This window comes from Canis lupus, chromosome 31 (genome assembly GCF_048164855.1).
Source record: "Canis lupus baileyi chromosome 31, mCanLup2.hap1, whole genome shotgun sequence".
Lineage (NCBI taxonomy): Eukaryota > Metazoa > Chordata > Mammalia > Carnivora > Canidae > Canis > Canis lupus.
The window spans coordinates 13,758,354-13,777,605 of NC_132868.1; the positions used below are offsets into that span (position 1 = coordinate 13,758,354).

The 19,252-nt window shown below is 48.5% G+C and overlaps 1 long non-coding RNA gene across 1 annotated transcript; it reads right to left on the minus strand.

The window, feature by feature from the left end:
- Positions 1 to 13,791: 13,791 nt before the first annotated feature.
- On the minus strand, positions 13,792 to 18,090 carry LOC140622455 (uncharacterized). Its single transcript, XR_012022223.1, has 3 exons — positions 17,887 to 18,090; positions 17,203 to 17,285; positions 13,792 to 14,264 (listed from the first exon to the last, which is right to left on the minus strand). It is a non-coding gene; the product is annotated as an uncharacterized lncRNA (long non-coding RNA).
- Between the last annotated feature and the right edge of the window lie 1,162 nt (positions 18,091 to 19,252).

Sequence of the window (19,252 nt, forward strand, 5' to 3'; positions counted from 1 at the left end):
TGACCTGATGCTTGGGGTGAGGTCTCCCAGCCCAGGGCTGGCGCCGAGATGGTGGTGGATGGGCCTGCCAGCGAGTGTTCCTGCGGACTTGGGGCAGACCGAAGGTTTCTCTTAGATTCCACAAACACAGCGACCCAAGGGAAAAAGCAATGACTCGACTTCATCAAAGATAAAAACTTATGCCAGCAAAAGCGTGACAAAACGACCTACCCTGAATGCAATGATTTATGAATAGCCTGAGGGTGGTTATGGGGGAGCACGAGGGCCTCCCTGTTCTAATTCGAGAAGAGCAAGCCTGGTCATGGGCCAGGAAGACCCAGAAGCCCTGACCGTCCACCCTGGACCACAGGGTGGGGGGATTGGTCATCGCATGTCGGGGTCCATGCCCCTAGGATGGGCTGGAAAGGTCATGGCTTGGGTCTCCCCTGCACAGAAGAGGGCTTACAGGGGAGAGGGGATACTGGATGAGCTGCCTGAGCCCCGACCACAGCCTCCTTCCCTGGCCTAGGGCAGCAGGGAGGCAGCCCTGACCGCGTGGAGCTGTGGAAGGGCTCCAGGAGCTGCCTCATGGGCATCACATGGGAGTCAGTGTGTTCTCACCCCAGCCCAGGAGGCCAGTGCCCCCACCTGGACCCACAGGCCCCACAGTGGCCCGAGGGGAGCAGAGAGAAGCTCCCACTCACCTGTGACATCTTGCTGTGTGAGCACCTACACTTTATACACTGGGGTACTGGGGAGAGTGGGATAGTTTGGGCTCTGAGCCAGGTCCTGAGGACCAGTGCCTCCAACTGCCTGCAGACGTAGAGTAGCGCCAGGCAGTGGTGGAATCCTGGGGCACCACAGTTCCGCCCACAATGGGCCCCGCATCATCACTGTAGGTCGGTGGGGTCCAGTCAGCACTTAGCCCTGCACCCTGAAGGTCAAGGGTGTGAGGGGAGGCCCTGTCACCACGCTGGGTGGGAAGGGGTTGCAGGCACCCTCCCACATCCTTAGTTCCCACCTTCAGGCCCTCCAGGCCTCCCACCCTTCTAGGTAGACTGGGTGTCTCAGCTTTTATCCCACACCCAAGGGTTCATAGCATGGATTTTGCTTAAGAACATTGGAGGGGCTCCTGAGAGGTTCAGTCGGTTAAACGTCAACTCTTGATTTTGGCTCAGGTCAGGATCTCAAGGTTGTAGTGTGGAGCCTCATGATGGGCTCAGGCCCTGGCTGGTTGGAGAGTCTGATTCAGAGTCTCCCTTTCCATCTGTCCTTCCCACTGCATGCTCTCTCAAATCTATTAAAAATCAACATCGAAGACATTTGAGAAATCTTTATCATCTCTGCAGAGGTGCCTTCTTATGTGTATTGGGTGTGTAAATCCTTTTTTTTAAAAAATTTTCATTTCTCTAGAATAAATTCCCAGGAGTGCTACTACTGAATTATGTGGTAATTGTATTCAAAATATTTTTTGGACAAAACTGCTAAACTCTTTCCCAGCAGTGATTGTAAGATTTTACAAACTGTGTGGAAACAGTTTTTTTCAAAGCAGTTGTCTAGATACCAGAAGTGTGACTGTTGGACCCTCAGGTGAGATTTATTTTGCCTTGGAAAGAACTGCTAAAATCTCCTCCAAAGCAACCATATTTATATCCGCAGCATGAAGGAGCGTTCCTGTCATATACCACTCTCCAGCAACTAGTATCCTCCTTTTTGGGACTTTAGACTTTCTAGGTGTACCTGGGTGGCTCAGCTGGTTAGGCGTCTTCCTTTGGCTCAGGTCATGATCCCTGGGTCTTGGGATGGAGCCCCGCATCGGGCTCCCTGCTCTGGGGGGAGCCTGTTTCTCTCTCCTTCTGCCTACCTCTGCCCCTACTTGCTTGCTCACTCTCTGTCAAATAATAAAATTAAAAAATATGTATATAGCATTTCTAAAAGGTGTGTAGCACCATCTCACTGTTGTTCACATTGGCAACTTCCTAATGCTAGAGGATGTAGAGCGCACTTTTGTAGGCTTGCTTATTATCTGTGTATCATCTTTGTCCAGGTGTCTGCTCAGATAGTCATCCATCGTTAATTAAGTTATCTGTGTTCTTATTGTTATGAGGATTTTTTTGTGTAGATTGAATAAAAATTAAATAGTTTGAATATCAGATGTGTGTTTTGAACACATATTTTCTTTAGTTTTTGAGTTATCTTTAGGTTCCCTGGGCAACGTCTTTCACAGAGTAGCAGTTTTAAATTTGTAACGTTCACATTATGTTTTTATCTTTTCTGGATCGTGTTTGGTGTTGTGTGTTAAAACGCACCACCAAATTCAAGGTCATGTAGATTTTCTTTTATGTTGCATTTTTGATGTTTTGATAGCTGTGTTTTAAATTTACATACAATGTTGAGTGATTTTTGGTGGAAGTTGTAAAAGTTTTGCCCACATTTCATTTCATATCCTCTGGTTTCCAATTCCTTGTTCCTTAAGTATTTCGGGAGGAGCCGGGATGTTGTAGAGCATGTCAGTGAGCCATTGCAAAGCTTCTAGGACTCAGCTGGAGCCTTGAAGGAGGCAGGTGGGGCCCTGGCAGTGAGGACCCCGCCTCCTACAGGGCTCCTGCGGTGCCTGAACACCCTGCAGAGGGCGCCCGAGCGCAGGCGCTGCCCCAGGGGGCTGGCAGGTGCAGGGGCCCTTGTCCACCTGCAGGAACAGGAGCCCCCCCGCTGGGGAGGCTTGGGGAGCATGTGGGGCCGCGGCCACTCTGACAGCAGCCCCGGCCTCCTCAGGCCCGGGGGTGAGGCTTCGGGCAGAGGTGGGGCCACGTCCACGCAGGGGGGAGCCTGGCCTCCTCAGGACCCGTGGTGATGAGTATGGGACTGATGTAGGGCCCGACATGCCTACAGAAATTGGGGTTTCAGGATCCGCTGTGGAGGCTTCTGGAGGCATTGGTCGGGTCCACGCCGACATCAGCAGGGACTCTGCAAAACCACAAGGTAAGGGATAAGTTAGAGTTAGTGTAAGAGTTAGGTGGTAGCGGTAGGTTTAGGGGTTAGGGTAAGGGTGAGGTTTGGTGAGGTTTAGGGATAGGGTTTAGGGGTCAGGGTAAGGGCTTAAGGTAAGGGTTGGGTTAAGGTGAGGGTTAGGGTTAGGGTTAGTGTTTAGGGTTAGCGTTGGGTTTGGGTTTGGGTTAGGAGTTAGGTGTTAGTGTTAGGATTTCAGTTTTGTTACGTTTGGTTTAGGAGTTAGGGTTTGGGTTGAAGGATAGGTGTTAGGGATTAATAGTTAGGGTTATGGTTCGGGGTTAGGGTTAGGGGCTACGACTAGGGTATGGGATAGGTTCTGGGTTCGAGGTAAGGTTACAGGTAGAGGTAGGGTTAGGGTTATAGGGTTACGGTTAGGTTTTAGGATTAGTAGTTAGGGTTGGATTAGGCTATGGGTAGGGTTAAGGTGAGGTTTAGGGTTAGGGTTTGGGTTGAGGATTAGTTTTAGGGTTAGGGGTTATGGTTTGAGTTTAGGAATGGGTGTTAGTGGTTAATGGTTATGGTTAGAAGTTTGGGTTAGGGTTATGGTTAGGGATTAGGGTTTGAAGGTTAAGGTAAGGTTTTAGGGTTTAGAATTGGGGGTTAGGGGCTAGGGTTAGGAGTTAAGGTAGTGTTGCGGTTTAGGGCTAGGGGGTAGGGTTAGTGGTACTGGTCACAGTTAGGGGTTAGGGTTAGAGTTTGAGTTAGAGGTTAGGAGTAGAGTTCGGGTTAGGATTATGGTTGGTGTCAGGGTTAGGGTTAGAGGTCAGAGGTTAGGTTAAGGATTAGGGCTAGGAATTAAGTTTAAGATTAAGATTATGTTTGGAGTCATGGTTAGCTGTATGGATTAGGGGCTAGTAATTCATGTTTGGTTTTCAGTTAGTGATAGGTCTAGTGTTAGGTGAAAGTTAGGATTAAGATTAGGATTAGGGTTACTGTCTGTACACAGGTAGTGATTGGTTCTGGGCATGGCCTGGCACTGGGACTCCATGTATCTTCAATGGGTTAGTTTTAAGTGTTTTCTTTACGGATAGGGTTAGGGTTAGGGGTTACAGTTAGTGTTTAGGGTTAGGGGTTAAGGTTAGCCTTTAGGGTTAGCGTTAGGTTTAGGGATGGGGTTGGGTTAGGAGTCAGTTGTTAGTGTTTAAGGTTAGTGTTAAATTTGGGTTAGGGGTTAGGGTTAGAAGTTTGGGTTAGGGTGAGTGTTTGGATTTAGGGATGGGGGTTAAGGGATAATGGTTAGGGTTAGGGCTAGGGGTTTTTGTTTAGGGTTATGGTTAGGGGTTAGGATTAGGGCTTACTGCTAGGGTTCCGGATTTGAGGTAGGGTTACCGGCAGAGGTAGGGTTAGGGTTAGAGGGAGAAGGTTAGGTTTTAGTGTTTAGGATTGGGGTGAGGATTAGGGTTGGGGGAGGGTAGAGTTAGGGTTTAGGGTCAAGGGGTATGGTTAGGGGTTATTGGACAGAGTTAGGGGTTACGGTTAGGAGTTAGGGTTATGGTTTGAGTTAGCGGTTAGGGGTAGAGGTAGGGTTAGAATTATGGTTGGAGTCAGGGTTAGGGTAGAGGTTAGAGATTAGGGTAAAATATAAGTTATGCTTGGATTAGGGTTAGGGTTAGGGGTTAGGATTAGGGTTTAGATTTAGGGTTATGGTTGGAGTCACGGTTAGGTGTGTGGATTAGTGGCTAGTGATTTGTGTTTGGTTTTCAGTTACCGATAGGTCTACTTTAGGCTAAGTGAAAGTCAGGATTAAGATTAGGGTTATGGTTAGTGTCTGTACACAGGTAGAGACTGGATCCAGGCATGTTCCTGGCACTGGGACTCCTAGTATCTTCAGTGGGTTAGTTTTAAGTGTTTTCTATAGGTTTTGGGTTAGGGTCTGTGCTTGGCATCCATCCACTCAGGGGCCTCCCCAGAGAAACAAACTCCAGGCTTCTGCTGGGGTGAGAATAGACATGGCAGGCATCTCCTGAGCTGAGATAAGGAGGGGATATGTGGCTCTAAATACTCTTTATTTGGATTTTCAATTTTCTTACTCTTATTATCTGTTTGGTGCACCTGTGTCATCAATACTAACAATTGTTATTTTAAAGTTTTACTTGAATTCCTGTTTGTTAACACAGTATAATATTAGTTTCAGATGTACAAGATGGTGATTCAACCCTTGGATACAATGCCTGGTACTCATCCCAGGTGCCCTCCGTCATCCCCATCCCCCACTCCCCCTAGCCCCCACCTTCCTCTGGTATTTATTAGTTTCTTCTCTATGGTTAACAATGTGTTTCTTGGTTTGCTTCTCTTATCTCCCCCCTTTGCCAGTTTGTTTTGTTTCTTAAAATCCACATATGAATGCAGTTGTATGGTATTTGTCTTTCTCTGACTTCTTTCAGTTAGCATTTTATTCGCTTTTCCCACATCATTGTAAATGGCTTTACTTCATCCTTTCTGATGACTGAGTGATACTGTGGTGTGTATATTGACCACGTTTTTTCTGCCCATTCATCTGTTGATGGACTTCTCGGTTCTGTTCATAATTTGGCTAGTTGTTGTTGATAACGCTGCTATAAACCTTGGGCTGCATGTCCCCCTTCGAATCTGTACTTTTCATCCTCTGGGTAAATACCTCGTTGTGTGATTTCTGAATCGAAGGGTAGTTCTATTTTGAACTCCTAGAGGAATCTCCATACTGTTTTCCACAGTATGCAACAGGCTGCATCTGTCTGATTGCCACCATCAGTGTCAGAGGGTTCCCCTTTCTCCCCATCCTCACCAATACCTGATGTATCCTGTGTTGTTAATTTTATTCATTATGACAAGTGTCAGCTGATATCTTATTGTAGTTTTGATTTGCATTTCCCTGATGATGGGTGATGTGGAGTGTCTTTTCATGTGTGTGGTGGCCATCTGGATGTCTTTTAGAGAACATGCCCATTCGTGTTTTCTGCCCATTTTCAATTAGATCATTTGTGTTTAGGATGCTCAGATTTATATTTGCTTTATATGTTTTGGATACTAAGTCTTTACTGGATATGTCATTTACAAATATCTTCTCTCATTTTTTATGTTGCCTTTTAGCGTTGGTTGTTTCCTTTCGTGTGCAGAACCCTTTCAAATTGATGAAGCCCAAATAGTTTAGTTTTGCTTTTGTTTCCCTTGCCTCAGAGGCATATCTAGAAAGATCCAATGGCCAACGTTAAAGACATTACTGTGTATTTTATCTTCTTTTTATGGTTTCAGGTCTTACATTTATGTCTTTAATCCATTATTGAATTTATTTTTTGCATATGGTGTAAGAAAGTGATCCAATTTCATTCTTCTGCGTGTGGCTGTCTAGTTTTCCCAACACCATTTGTTGAAGAGACTGTCTTTTTGGCATTGCATATTCTTTCCTGCTTTGTTGAAGATTAATTGAGCATAGACTTACAGGTTTGCATAGTGTTGCGGTTTTCCATTCTGTTCTATTGGTCTGCGTGTCTTCTTGTGCCTGCACCGTACTTCTTTGATCACTAGAGCTCTGTAATATAACTTGAAGTCTGAAATTGTGATGGCCCAGCTTTGGTTTTCTTTTCCAACACCGCTTTGGCTATTTCAACCTTTTGTGGTACCATACAAATTTTAGGATTGCTTGTTCCAGCTTTGTGGAAAAAAAATGCTACTGCTATGTTGATAGGCATTTATTACTGACTTTGTTTATGAAAGACACAGGGAACTGAAGAGGTAAAGGCAGAAGCAGGCTTCCAGCGGGAGCCTGATGTGGGACTTGATCCAGGATCCCGGGATCATGACCTGAGCCAAAGGGCTCAACCACTAAGCCACCCAAGGGCCTTGCTGATTCAATGTCTTTGCCAGTTATGGGTCTGTTCACATTTTCTGTTTCTTCCTATTGCAGTTTTGGTCGTTTGTACATTTCTAGAGATTTGTCCATGTCTTTTGGGTCTCCCAGTGTGCTGGCATATAGTTTTTCATCGCATTCTCTTTTGTGGTGTAGCTATCTCCTCTCTCATTTGAGATTTTATTTATTTAGGCCCTTTCTCTTTCTCGTTGAGAAGTCTGGCTCCAGCAGCAAGTGACCAGCTGGGCCCCTGGAACAGCTCAGGCAGAAGCCCAGGTGGTGGCTTCCTGCAGAGGGGACTGCACAGCCCTGGAGTTCCATTCCAGGAGCGCAGGCCCCTGAGCCCAGGGTCCTGGGGTACACAGACCAGACTCGTTCGCTCCCCCTGATACAGGCAGAGGTCAGGAGGGTCCAAGACAGCCAGGATGTTCCTGCAGCTGGGTGCCCTGAGCTGTGCAGATCAGTGCCCCTGCCCCCAGAGCATCCAGACCCCTGTGGACTGGGAGCTGTGGTAGTTACCGCTGTTGTTATTCCTCCTGGGGCCTCACAGGATAAACAACCCCACTGAGCCTCACAGTGGCCTTACAGGATAAACAGGATCAACAACTCCCACTGAGCCCTGCACCAGGCAGGGGGCTGAGCAGCTCCCCCAAGTGCTCAAACCTGAGAATCAGCACAGCAGACCACTCCCCCAGAAGACCAGGTAGAGGGACAGGAGAAAAGCAATTTATTGACCAAGAAGCACTGGAAAGTTCCAGGGGAAGTCCAGGGATTTACAGTATATAGAATCAGAGGATACTCCCCCTTGTTTTTAGGCTCCAGCTTGATCCATTTTATTACTTAGTTTGAAATCCCAGCTATTCGTTTCCTTATTTCATTCTACTGTTTTGTTGTTGTTTCTGTATTGTTTATTTGTGCTCTCATCTTTATTATTTCCCTTCTTCTGCAGGCTTATGCTTTGTTTGCTTCTCCTTTTCTAGCTCCTTTAGGTAAAGGATTAAGCTGTGTATTTGAGACTTTTCTTGTGTCTTGAGGTAGGCCTGTATTGCTATGTACTTCCCTCGTAGGACTCCCTTTGCTGCATCCCAGAGGTTCGGAGAAATATAGTTTCATTTTCATTTGTTTTCAAATATTTTTTAAATTTCTTCTTTAATTTCCTGGTTGCCTCATTCATTCTCTAGTAGGATGTTCTTTAATCTCCACATATTTGAGGTCTTTCCAAATTTTTTTCTTGCAGTTGACATCAAGTTTCATAGTGTCGTGGTCTGAAAATGTTACTGGTATGATCTCAATCTTCTTGTACCTGCTGAGGCTGATTTGTGGCCCATGATGTGATCTGTTCTGGAGAATGTCCCATGTGCGCTTGAAAGCACTTGTATTCTGCTGGTGTAGGATGAAATATTCTGAATATATGCGTTGAGTCCACCTGGTCTGGTGTGTCAAAACCATTGCTCCCCTGTTGATGTTCTGCTTAGATGATCTGTCCATTGCTATAAGTGGGTGTTAAAATCCCCTGTCATTGCATTACTATCAGTGAGTTTCTGATGTTTGTTGTTCATTGGTTTATATATTTAGGTACTCCCATGTTGGAGGCATAAGTATTTGCATTTGTTAGATCTTCTTGATGGATAGTCTACTTAATTATGAATTAATGCCCTTCTGCTCTCTTGGTCCAGGATTTGTTTCTTCTTTCTGTTTTTCTTAAAGATTTAATTTATTTATCCATGAGAAACACACAGAGACAAGCAGAGGCAGAAACATTGGCAGAGGGACCAACAGGCTTCCCAAGGGGAACCCAATGTGGGGCTCGATCCTGGGACTCCGGGATCACATCCTGAGCCACTACCAGATAGTCAACCACTGAGCCACCAGTGTTTCGTTTCAAATCTAGTTTGTCTGATATAAGCATGTGTCCTCCATCTTTCTCTTGATATCCATTAGGCAGATACATGATTTTCCATCCCCTGACTTTCAATCTGTTCGTGTCTATAGGTCTTAATTGAGCATGTGATAGGGTGCATATAGGTGGATCTTGTCTTTTCATCCATTCTGATACCCTATATCTTTTAGTTAGGGCCTTTAGTGCATGTACATTTTGAGTGATAATGAAAGATATGAACTGAGTGCTGAGAGCCTCGGTGTTGCCAGTAGAGTTGGTGTTTCTGGTGATGTTCTTTGGTCTTTTCTATACTTTGTTACTTTTGGTCCCTTTTTTCCCCCACTAGAAGTGTGCCCCTTAAAAATTTCTTGCTGAAATGGTTTAGTGGCCATGAACTCTTTTATTTTTTATCTTTCTGGGAAACTCTTAATCTCTCCTTCGATTGTGAATGATAGCCTTGTTGTGTAAAGATTTCTCGGCTACATACTTTTCCCATTCAACATATTGAATATTTCCTTCCACTGCTTTCTGGCCTTTCATGTTTGTGTGGACAGATCTGCTGCGAACTGGATTCATCTTCCTATGCAGGTAAAGGATTCTCGCCGTCCCGCCACTTCAGGATTCTTTCCTTCCGTGTATAATTTGTAAGTTTGACTCCGATGTGCCTTGCAATGGTTGGCTTTTGTTGAATTTAGTGGGAGTTCTCTGTGCTCTTGTTTTCATTGTATGGGTCCTTCCTCTCATTAGAGAAGTTTATAGAATTTGTTCAAATAAAACTGTGGGCAGCCCGGGTGGCTCAGCGGTTTAGCACCGTTTCCAGCACAGGGTGTGATTCTGTGATTCAGTCCCACCCCGGGTTCCCTGCATGGAGCCTGCTTCTCCCTCTGCCTGTGTCTCTGCCTCACTCTCTCTCTCTGTGTCTCTAATGAATAAATAAATAAAATCTTAAAAAATACAATAAAAATAAAAAACAAAACTTGTGCCTCTTTTTCTCTCTCTTCATCTTCTGAGTCTCCTATGACATGAATGCTATTGTTTAATAAAAGGCTGAGTTCCCTAAGTCTGCCTCTGTGGTCCATTCTCTTTCTTGCTTTGAGGGCTTCCTCTTGGGACTGCATCTCAGTTATACCATTTTTAATATCGGCCTGACTAGATGTTAGTTCTTTTATCTCTATAGTAAGGGCTTGTGTAGTGTCTTCTAAGCGCTTTTTCCAACCAAGTTACTATTTTTATAATCACTGTTTTAAATTCTATTTCAAACATCTTATTTATGTGTGCATTGATTAAATCCCTGTCTGTGAGTACTACCTCCTATTCTTTTTGGAGGTGAATTTCTTCACTTCATTATTTTTTCCTGAAAAGAAAGAAGAAAGAAAAAGAAAAGAAAAAACAGGAAAAACAACAATAACAGCAAAATCCCCAAAACAGTAATTCCTTGGTGTGTTTCTACCTGCTTGTTAATTATTAATTATTAGAAGACTCTAGACCCAAAATAAGAAATAAATTTAAAGTACATTGAAAGTAATGAAAATAAGAAATATATGAGTATGTACATAACAACCGAGTGTAAGCACTTAATATAAAAGAAATGAAGAAAATAAATGAATAATAATAATAATAAAAAAGAACAAAGTACAAAGGAAGCTAGATCTTACTTTCTCCATAGAGCTGAAGCCTTGCAGGCCTCTGTGATCAGTACTCTTGGTGGCAGCCAGTGGTCTCCGGGGGTCTCCTGGGGGAGAGGTCGGTTATTGATTGTCAGGTGCACACTTGCCTTAGTGGAGACGCACCTGCAGGGCTCAGAGGCAAGGCTCCGTGTAAGCGCCTCTGTGCTCCACCAGGCGGCGCTGTGCTGCTCCCTGAGGACTCAAAGTGCTGATGGATGGGATGAGGGTGGGGGCCCTGGGTTCTCTGGCCCTGAAGCTGAACATCCCGCCCCCCAGTCTGCATTGACCCTACACAGAAGAGCCATCAAGCCCTCTTGTCTCTACAGTTTATGTCGGAACCCTGAGTTCACCCTGCCTGTGACCGAGTTTTTTTATTTTTTTTTTTAATCTCAAAGAAGCGACTGAGTTTCAAAACTCCAAATTTTAGGGCCTCCCGTGGTGGACACCTGTACTCTTCCTGACCCGGAGGGTCAACTCCCACTTATGACCAAGTAAAGCGGACCCATGACTACACAGTGGTTTGCAGTTTATGGCCACACAGGGAGGAATGCTGGACCCTAGTCCCAATGCTCTCAGGATTTCCCCACTCCTGTGCCTGGGAACAGTTGGCACCACCGTCCTTGCGACCCCGGGGACCCTAAGCACACCCTTGGCTCCTGGGACTGCACCTCGCCTCGCCACCTGAGCATTGTTAAGGATGGTGCGTCCCCCACACTAGCCGACTTCTGAAAGTTCTGAATTTGTGCTCTGCTGCTTATGATCCTGTACGAAGACCTGTCAGCTGCCTGCCTGCCCCTGTGGGATCTGGAGCTGTGTCTCCCCAATCAACTGATTGATTGATTTTTTAAAGATTTTAATTTTCTGTAATCTACACCTAAATTGGGGCTTCAACTCACTATCCCAAGATCAAGAGTCACCTGTTCTTACCAACCACACTGAGCCGGCCAGGCTCCCTTTGATGAACTGATACCTATTAATTGAACCAGACATACAGCATGTGTCAGGGCAGAAATTGAACCCACACTCTAGGTTTGGAGGAGTCATTTGGACCTTGATAATAGTTAAAGAAGGCATAAGTTCCCTAGGAGCCCAGGGCGGGGTGCACACACGTTAAACGTTGACAATTTCCTTTACAGTAGTCATTTTACTGACGATTGATTTAAAGTGCCATTCAATGGCAAATGTCGTTCTTGGATTGGGATATGCAGGCAATTCTGGGATTTAGAGGAAGCTAAAGCTCCCCAGTCACGGACTCAACGTTCCAGTTGGATGCAGAGATAGGCAAGCAAGCAAAGAGATATAAAACATGGCACTGGGGTGCCTGAGTGCCTTGTTCGAGAGATCTTCATTCAGGATTGTGAGTGTGAACTCCATGTTGGATGTAGAGATTACATAAAATTAAAATATTTAAAAACTAATAATGGATGAAGATATAACAAATGACATCGTAGGTATGTGCTTGGTTTAAGAAAATACTCAAACCAGACTATGTCTAACCTACAACCTATTCTTATTCGCTCCTGCGGTCACTGCTTTGTCCAGATTCATTCCCCACAAGAGAGCATCCTGCCCGAGTGTGAGTGGGCTTCTTTCATTGTAAGATCTGTGTTTCGCCTTGTTCTGCAAGGCACGAAGAACTGTGAAGGCATGAGTTAGGTGGATCAGCACAAACCTAGGCAGTAATCATTTCTGAGCCTGGTAGGCAAAGCTCTGCCTCCTTGTAGGACCCAATATCATAAAAGCCTGTATGGTCATTGGCTTGGATGAAGGGTGGAGGCTGAAATAGAATTATGAAGTACAAAATAGGGGGAAAACCGGAAATAGACTGAAGGACAGATTTCACCATGTGTCGTCTTCTAAGGGATCTGGTGTCCTTTCCTAAGGGGGAGCCCACCCTCTGTAAGATGTTTCCTACAGCTCCTTGCTCATTGTCAGAACCCAGCAGGCACATCTCCATGCCTCAACACCTCCGTGCAGTTGTTGTTTTTAGGATCTTCATCTATTCTCCCGTGTGACTAGAGCTTCGTGTATGTAACCATTCTGCTGCTATTTAACAACATCTAGGAGGATTCTGACTTTTCATCCTTTTGGGGTGTGTGTGTATCTATTGCTGGGCATCTATGTGAACCTTGGTCTGTGTCATCCAAACACCTAACTGGCTGGAAACCACAGTCTTTATCACAGCAGGTGCTGGCATTGGGTGGCTAGTTGGGTTCTACTGGTCATCCTGGGCTTTTTCATGCAGTGACATTCTCCTGGAGGCTCAGCTGAGTTTGAAGGTCCAACTTGGCCACATTCACGGGTTGGACAGTGGGTCCCAGCTGAGCACTGGTTGCGTCTCCTCTTCTCAATGCCTCTCACACTGGAAGCCACTCATTGTTGGGGCCACCCTGTCAGGGAACTCCTGAGGAGGAAGCTGCCTGATGGAGGGAGCCCTGGGGCTGCCTGTGTGTGGGAGTCAGGGTTGGGAGGGGCTAGGGTCTCTTGGTCCCCTGGGTTCCAGGCCCCCGGGCTGAGCCCCATTCTCCCCCAGACCCTACTCGCTAGGGTGTGGAGGATCCTTCCACCTGCTGCTGTGGGTGATATGGCAGCACAAGGTGTGCCTGCTGAGCCCACCTGCTGAGGGGGCCCGGGTACATGAGATGCAAGTGCCTGCTGTCCTGACGTCCTTTCCAGGGCCACGCTGACTGCCCTGCTGGCCCGCTGTTCCCAGGAGCACAGGTTCAGGGCGAAGAAGGTTGGAAGTGCCCCCAGAGCCCAGCCAGTCCAGGTTCCCTGGACAGAGGGAGCACAGATCTCCCAGGGCGCTTCGCACACTCCATTGTGAACTGAGACCACCAGTCCCCAGCTGTCACTCTCTCCCAGCCCCGTCCTGGTCCACGGGGAATGGGCTGAGTCCCTAATCTGTGAGGGTCCTGACCGGGCATTGGCCGATCTTGAAAGTCACAGGGACAGGTAAGCTTTGTGCACCTGGTGGAACCTGGGCAGGGGCTGGTAGGGGCTGGGTAGGGCTCCCTCCTCCTTTCTGGGGGTCTGTCCCCACTGCTTGCACAGAGCTCTGGGAGGCGCAGAAATGGGCTGGCCATGCATTTTAACTCTCAACACTGTATTGAACTTTCAACTTCAAACAGGGGCTCCGACCTTAGGGTGCGTACCTTCCCCGGGGGAGCTACACCGTCCTGTCCTTTTGGGAAACCCGAAGGCACATGGGATGCGGGTGCTAGAGTCCCCCAACTTGGAGCCCAGGCAGACTCTGAGCGTGGGCAAATTTCCTGAAGTTGGAGCCTGAGAGGCAGTTTTGCAGACAGCAGACCTGACCTATCCCTGGAGCTTAGGGGTCCCTGCTCTGGGCCCCTACAGCTTAGGGGTCCCTGTGCTGGGTCCCTGCATGTCAGCTGGACCCGGCTTCTGGACCACTGGTGTCAGGGGACTGACTGCCAGAGACCAGCATGTGGAGGAGCCTGCCTCCTAGTGTGGGTGAGGACGTGGCCCAGCGGCATGCCCCTACTGCCCCTGCCCTGGGGTGTCCTGAAATTCCCAGTGTTGTCCTAGGTCAGTGATCTGGATCTGTGGGGCTCACTCAGAACCAAGGAAGACATATCCTGCTCTGAGAGGGTCACTGAGCCTTGGGGCAGAATCCAGAACTGGTCAGGGCCCCGGGGGTTCAACCCATCAATCTGCGTTCTGACCCTGGGGGGGCTCAATTCGAACCTGCCTCCCCAGGACCCGGGGAGAGGCCAGCCCAGGTCCCTCTGGGTCAGGGATTCTTTTCCTGTTGTGGGGGCGCTCTTTATGAGCATATGTGAGATGAAGCAGGGCATGGTGTCTGCTGGCCAGGGCCTCAGGGCCCACATACTCACCATCATGCTCTGTTCCAGAGGCCCAAGTCCATGGAGCTTCCCTGTGGAGGCAGAGGTCAGATGGTCCCAGGACTCTGAGGGGCCTTGGGGTAGTAGGTTCAGCACTGCCCTGGCTCTGGCCTGGCCCTGCCTATCACTCCCCAGGGAGTGGTTGAGTTGCTGTGGCCTCAGGGCAGGAAGGGTATCTGGATCCCTACAGTGTCATCTTAGTGGGCTGGGTGTCCGCCCAGGGGGAATCTATTGTCTGGTTTGCTCTGTGGCCTGTGATGTGGCCCAGGCAGGTGCCAAAGGGACGGGGACCCAATGTTCTGGCTTCAGGTCCCTGTTCGGGTGCCACCTGCCTGTATTCTCCTGGTTCCCTGGAAGCATGATGAGGGAGTTCCCTTGGGGGCATCCGGGCTGGCCAGGGGCCTGGGCTGTGGGCCCAAAAGTGTTAAAAATAGATCTGCCCTAGGACGAGGCAATTGCAGAGCTGGGGATTTACCCCAAAGATAAAGATTCAGTGAAAGGCCGGGACACCTGCACCCCGATGTTTATAGCAGCAATGTCCACAAAAGTCCACCTGTGGAAGGAGCCTGAGTGTCCATCGAAAGATGAATGGATAAAGAAGATGTGGTTTATGTATACAATAGAATATTACTCAGCCTTTAGAAATGACAAATACCCGCCATTTCCTTCAACGTGGATGGAACTGGAGGATATTATGCTGAGTGAAATAAGTCAATCAGAGAAGGACAAACATTATATGGTCTCATTCATCTGGGGAATATAAAAAATAGTAAAAGGGAATAAAAGGGAAAGGAGAAAAAAATGAGTGGGAAATATCAGAAAGGGAGACAGAACATGAGAGACTCCTAACTCTGGGAAAGGAGCTAGGAGTGGTGGAAGAGGATGTGTGTGGGGGGTGGGGGTGACTGGGTGGTGGGCACTGAGGGGGGCACTTGATGGGATGAGCACTGGGTGTTTTTGTATATGTTGGCAAATTGAACACCAATAAAAAATAAATTTTTTTAAAAAAGAAAGCTCTGAAGTTCCGTGACCTTCCGCAGTGATGAGTCAACATCATCCCAGGTCCCATGGACAACGTACTTGGCATGCTGAAAAAATGCGACCCCGTGGTGGGGACTGATCAGCACCAGGAACATGGGGAAAGGAGAGAGCAGAATGGCTCCTCTCCCCTAAAACCTGAGGGAGATCAGGACCCTCGGAGATTGGCCGGGCATGAGAGGGGCCCCTCTCCTCAATGGGAGCAGCCTGACAGCCTTACCTGCTTCTACCAGCGATGATCCCAACCTGGGCCTGACCTGACCTGGTGACTCTGGTCCCCACCTGAGCCTCACCTGGATCTGGTGACCTTGGTCCCCACCTGGGCTCATTGGCTACTGATCACTCCGAGCCAAGATGGACCCTAACTTCTACCGATGCCTGGGAATGGCCCCAGGGTCTCACTTGTTCCTGGTGACTATAGTCCTTGTCTGTGCTGACCTGGCTCATCCTTGGCTCTGATCCCCTCCTGGGCCTCACCTGGCTCTGATGCCTCCAGCCTTTGACTCGTGCTCTGCTCCTCTGATTTTCATGTTTTCCTGGGCCCTCCCTGCTCAGCTTAGATTCAGATCCATGAATGGGTCTCACCTCTACTTCCTGGCTAACACAGCATCTGCAAATCTGGTGCACCTGAGGACAATGATCCCCGCCTGTCCTTACCTGCTCAACCTGGCAACAACACCCACTTGGTTGTCATTGGCTGGACTCTGCTATGTTCCTCACCCGGGACATAATTACTCTTGCTGCTTTTTACCATTGGGCCATACACGTTCCTATATACCTGAGTATGCTCACCACCTGGGCCTCATCGGGACCTGGTGACTATGATCCCCACCTGTGCTCATCGGCTACTGATGACTAGGATCCCGGACTGACCCTCACTTGCTACTGATGCCTGTGTCTGTCCCCAGAGTCTCACTTGTTCCTGGTGACTATGGTCCTTCCCTGGACTGACTTGACTCATGCTAGGCTCTGATCCCCACCTGGGCCTCACCTGACTCTATGCCTACAGCCTTTTCCTCATGTTCTGCTCCTCTGATTTTCATCTCTGCCTGGGACCTCCCTGCTCAGCTTAGATTCAGATACCTGATTGGGTCCCACCTCTACATGTTGGCTAACATCTGGACATCTGGTTCACTTGAGGACTATGATCCTCACCTGGCCTTACCTGCGCCTACTGGTAACAACACCCATTTGGGTGTCATTGGCTGGACCCTGCTATGATCCTCACCTGGGACATAATTGCTGTTGCTGCCTATGATACCATTTGGGCCATACCCGCTCCTACATACCTGAGGATGCTCACCACCTGGGCCTCATCGGGACCTGGTGACTATGATCCCCTCCTGGGCTCATCAGCTACTGATAAGTAGGATCCAGGATGGACCCTCACTTGCTCCTGATGCCTATGTCCATCCCCAGGGTCTCACTTGTTCCTGGTGACTATGGTCCTTGTGTGGGCTCACCTGGCTCATGCTTGGCTCTGAGCCCCTCCTGGGCTGCACCTGCTCTTGCAGATGTGGTCCCCACCTCTAGTGGTGCTCTAGTACCTATGGTACTTGTCTGGGCTTCAGCTGATGGTATTCGGCTATGATATCAGCCCTTTCCAAGGCCAGCAGGGTCTCCAGGTCCTCTTGCCTGGTGCTACAAACCAAACACATCCAAGGATGACACCGCATGAAAACCTTCAGAAGACACATGCATCTGTGGGCAGGTCTGCATATGTCTGACCAGAGGGTGGAGACAACACAGTAGCTCCAAGGGAGACATGCTGGGCTGGAGGATCACTCACGGGAACTCACTGTCCGTAGCTCGCCCACCTACAGTCCACCTTCCCAGCCACTGTCCCAGGACATGCTGTCATTATAGGACACAGCTCTCCACACCTTTATCAGTTACACAAGGGGGCCCAGCAGGCTGTGGGGAACTGCTGACCTGATGCTTGGGGTGACGTCTCCCAGCCAAGGACTGGAGCCGGCATGGCGTTGGCGGGGCCTCCCAAAGAGTGTTCCTGTGGGCTTGGGGCAGACAGGAGGTTCAGTTTCTCTTAGGTTCCACAAGCACAACAACCAAAGTGAAAAGCAATGAACAGGACATCATCAAAATTAAAAACTTATGGCAGCAAATTTTGACCAAATTCCTCACCCCGAATACAATGATTTGTGAATAGCCTGAGTGGGGCTCTGGGGGGAGCACGAGGGCCTCCATGATCCAGTTCATGAAGAGCAAGACTGCTCAAGGGCCAGGAGGACCCAGAAGCCCTGATCGTCAACCCCGGACCACAGTGTGGGAGGGGGTTGGTCATCACATGTCGGGGTCCATGCACCTAGGATGCACTGGAATGTCATGGCTTGCGCCTTCCCTGCACAGAACAGGGCTTACAGAGGAGCGTGGGTACCGGATGAACTGCCGGAGCCCCGCCACGGACTCCTTCCCTGTCCTGGGGCAGCAAGGAGGCAGCCGTTATCCCATGGAGCTGTAGAAGGGCTGCAGGAGCTGCCTCATGGGCATCACATGGGGGTCGGTGTGTTCTCACCCCAGCCCAGGAGGACAGTGCCCCCACCTGGACCCACAGGCCCCACAGTGGCCCTAGGGGAGCAGGGAGCAGCTCCCACTCACCTGTGACATCTCGCTGTGTGAACACCTACACTTTATACACTGGGGTACTGGGGAGAGTGGGATAGTTCGGGCTCTATGAGCCAGATCAGGAGCACGAGTGCCTCCAACTGCCTGAGGATGCAGGTAGCGCCAGACAACGGTGGAACCCTGGGGCGCCACAGTTCCGCCCACAATGGGGTCCCGTGTCATCCCTGTGGTCGACGGGGTCAGTAAGCACTTAGCACTTCATCCTGAAGGACAAGGGTGTGAGGGGAGTTCCTGTCACCACGCTGTATGGGAAGGTATGCAGGCACCCTCCCACATCCTTAGTTCCCACCCTCAGGCCCTCCAGGCCTCCCACCCTTCTCAGTAGACTTGTGTCCCAGCTGTCCTCCCACCCCCAAGAGTTCACAGCATGGATTTTGCACTTAAGAACATTCAAGGGGCTCCTGTGTGGTTCAGTCGGTTAAACGTTGACTCGATTTTGGCTCAGGTCAGGATCTCAAGGTTGTGGTGTGGACCCTCACGTGGGGCCTGGGCCCAGGTGTGTGAGAAGTGTACTTGAGAGTATCCCTTTCCCTCTGCCCCTCTCAATGCAAGCTCTGTCAAATCTTATAATAATGAATATTGAAGAATGACTCCATTCTCAGTAGCATCAAAAAGAACAAAATAATGAGACTGCACCAAGGCAGTGAAAGGCTGGTACACTGAAAACTGGATGACTTTGGGAAGACATCCTGGGCTCATGGGGTGGGAGCCTTCCTCTTGTGAAAATGCCAATAGTACCTGAAGCAACCCTCACTTTCAATGGAATTCCTATCAAAATCATGGTGGCAGATTTTAGACATAGGAAAAACAACCCTAACTTTCATCTGCCCCTACAAATGACCCTGGACAGCAAAAACAGTACTCAGAAGCAAAACAGAGCTGGATGCAGCACTTTTTGATTTCAAACTATGTCACAGAGCCACAGAATTAAAACAGTGTGGTTCTAGGGCACCTATCTGGCTCAGTCGGTAAAGCAGAGGACTCTCGGTCTCGCCTCAGGTATTGATCTCGGGGTCATGAGTTGAAGCCCTGAGCTGGGCTATGGATGAGGCTGGAGCCTACTTAAAAGCAATCACACCCACAATGGTGTGGACTGGCATAAGCTGATGGAGCAGAATAGAGAGCCTGGAAGGAAATACACTCTGATATGGTCAACTGATGTCCTTTTTTAAAAATTAAATTTAAATCCAATTTATAGTATAGTAAATTTAAATCCAATAGTATAGTATTAGTTGCAGAGGTAAAATTCAGTGATTCACCAGTTGGTCATAACAACCAGTGCTCATGACATCACGTGCCCTCTGTCATGCCCATCCCCTAGTTACCCTATTTCCCCAGC